The sequence below is a fragment of the Triticum aestivum genome, chromosome 7A (assembly GCF_018294505.1).
Source record: "Triticum aestivum cultivar Chinese Spring chromosome 7A, IWGSC CS RefSeq v2.1, whole genome shotgun sequence".
Classification (NCBI taxonomy): Eukaryota; Viridiplantae; Streptophyta; class Magnoliopsida; order Poales; family Poaceae; genus Triticum; species Triticum aestivum.
In genome coordinates, this window is record NC_057812.1 from 504,695,912 (window position 1) to 504,699,036 (window position 3,125).

Below are 3,125 nucleotides of genomic sequence, written 5' to 3' on the forward strand. Positions count from 1 at the left end.
GCCTCGTTTTTCGTGCCTTCGGTTTTAAAAAAACCGATCGGTTTTCGTCGGTTTAATAGATTCGGTTTTTTTTAATAGATTGGTTTTTCCGATTTATTTATTTTAGTGAGCGTTCGTTGTTTTTCTTTTTCTCGGATTAAATCCGCGATTTTTCTGATCGCGATTCCTGATCCGATTTTCATTTTAGTTTAACTTTTCACTCGTTTATCGGAATCAGGCGATTCAAGCGCCTAGAGTTTCGTCTCGAAACCCTCTATCCGTTTAACCAACCTAAACAAGATTTTGCTACTGTAAAATTTGCCCTAGATCCAGATTACTAGAACGAAGTTGTTTTCTTCCGCCGTTTGACTTTCATTGCTTCGTTCAATTTGATTCTTTTTGCCAATCGGAGTTCTTAAGTTGAACCTTCAGGTTAGATCTCTTATTTGAGTTTTACCTGTGCATTAGTTGAGTACTTATTGTATGCTTGTTTGTTTGTCTGCGATAGAGTATCCGGAGTGCGCCGCCTGTTACTTCGAATCGCTAGGTTTCCCGGATCATCAGCAAGGCAAGTAACACTTTGATCATACCTTTTCTACTACCCAGTTTTATTGCATTAGATCAATCCTCACACATTGCATGATTAGGATCTAATTAAATTGTGGGATGGGAAGTAGATGAGGTAGTACCTATTACCTGTTTATTATCAAACCTTTGGGAGTTACTTCTACGTTTGCTTATTATGCCATGCTATGCTAGTAGACGTGGATTGGGTGAGTGATATCCATGACAGATGTGAGATTGATAATTAATGGTTTATCTAAGGTGGCAACTTAAACACACATCTGGGTGGATTGAGGCACCTGGGTATTCCAGGACTTGCCTGTTTTCTTTTGGACCGCCACCCAGGCTCAAAGGGTTCATGAGACTATTCATACTAGAAACTTCCATGTGCAGCCACAAGCTATTATGGGCTCTAGCATAGTTGACTAAGTTGTGCGAACTCTTACAGTGGTAGACTAGCAGATGTAGGGGATGTAGGTGGTACGGTCTACCCGATCGTAAGGTGCTAGCGCTTCTGAAAGACTATGTCTCGGCCATCCGTCTTCTCAAACACCATGTAGTGAGAGAAAACAAACGGAGGCGATCGAGTCTTGTGGGGAAAAGTGCGCAAACCTCTGCAGAGTGTAACAAACTAATCATGGTTAGCCATGTCCCCGGTTATGGACATCTTGAGTATCTAGTACTTGGATTATCATGTGAATCTCAACATGTTACTCTAAATTAATTTTGTTGGGTTATGTTTAATGATTATGCTTAATTGGGATTGAGAATGCTGTCAACCATTCTCAATGTTTAACAACCACCTTGATAGTAATTAAAATTTTATTCCTTTGAAGTAGGGAAAATTTGGCTTTACGCAAAACTGTAACCATAGAGCTTTCCACCAGCCAAATATGCATATAGTATAGCTGTTTCATTCCATTACTCTCTATGTGTTACCTTGCCAGCATATTCCATGTGCTGACCCGTATTCGGGCTGCAACGTTAATGTTGCAGACTTTTCAGATGACGATTAATGAGTTTTTAGGTTGTGGTTCTATACTCAGTGATGCCATTGGAGTTGATGGACTCACTTATCTTGCAAGCCTTCCGCTGTTATCGTTATTAGATGGCCTTAAGCCATATTTATTGTAATAGGTTCTCTTTTGAGACATTCAATGTAATAAGTGTGTGATTGCTACTCTGCTATAAATCCTCCGAGTACTGTGTGGTGTCAGCATTACTGATCCCGGGATGACACCGGAGCACAAAGATCAGACTGTTTGAGGTCTGGTCGCTACAAGATTTTACATAGGCTTCGATCTTTTACATGGAATACAATCTGCCTACTTGCTTTGTATCACACTACCAACACTCCACCCTTGAAGCTAAACACTATGCCACTCATAATTCCCTAGTTTATTTGTTCAAATACGAATTTCATATGATTCTAATGTTCCTACTCCAGTTTTGAAATGTGTGTCTGCCTGTTATAGAGACATAAGGGGTTTGTATTTCTGTGTGTGGTCTGGTCAGCACGATTGGGGGGTGAACTTTGCATATGCAAGGGTTTATAGGGAGACACTCTTCGAGTTGAATCCGCAATGCATTCCATAGCGAATCTGACTACTTTTTATGTTTTCATGAATCTCAGATTCTGAACAGCATCATAATGATTATGAGCTTGCGCGCATGAAAAGAATAAAGCAGAACAATGCCATGGGTGTCAAACTTGGCATTAAGGGAATGAAATCAAGTCTGGATGCAACGCAATGCAAACGCTCTCCACCTACAGATTCATGCTCAGAATATGATCCTAACAGTGATTCTAAGCTAGAGGGAGACCTAAGTCAATGTAGCTCCCTAGTGGAGGAGTCAGAGTAAGATGCCCTATCTTATTCACCCATCAAGGTGCATGCTCTAACTTTCCAAGGTTATATTGGTCGCACTTATCTTGCAACTGATGCTTTGCATTGCTTCTACTTTGTTGAACCGCCATTAGCTTAGTTTACACTATGTGTATGTGAATACGCCCTGCCTATCCATTTTTAGTACATATTCCATCTGTCATCATACCATATTTATCCATTCAAATGTTGTTCTTGTGTATCAGACGTTCAAAAGAAAGAGGGCGATTGCTGATCATGGAGGAGCACATGCAAAGTATTTGGAAAAGGTAGTGGCACCTGATAAATCAAATAGCCCATTAGGTGTAGTTGCAATATCACCTGACCCACAAAACACCCCAACTCTAGCAGACTCTAGCCCTACTACACTGGTCATTTCTGATGCCCCAACTCAATAGACCCCAGCTGCAGCAAACAGTATGATTATGCCAGTTGACCTAGCACCAGCTCTACGACGCAAAACCCCCATTCCAGCAAAGAGTACACCAAATCCAGTTGCCAAATCGTTTTTCAAACCAGAGAGAGCCCCAATTGCAGAAAATAGGACCCATGTTCCATTTCTTCCTAGTTTAGAAGATGAAGCTTATATTGTTGTCAGGAACTTTGTGGGCATCTTTCCTTCATGGAAAGATTATACCGCAGACACAGAACAATTTCCAGTTTTCCTCTGCAACTTACGGGTAAGTAATGTACTAA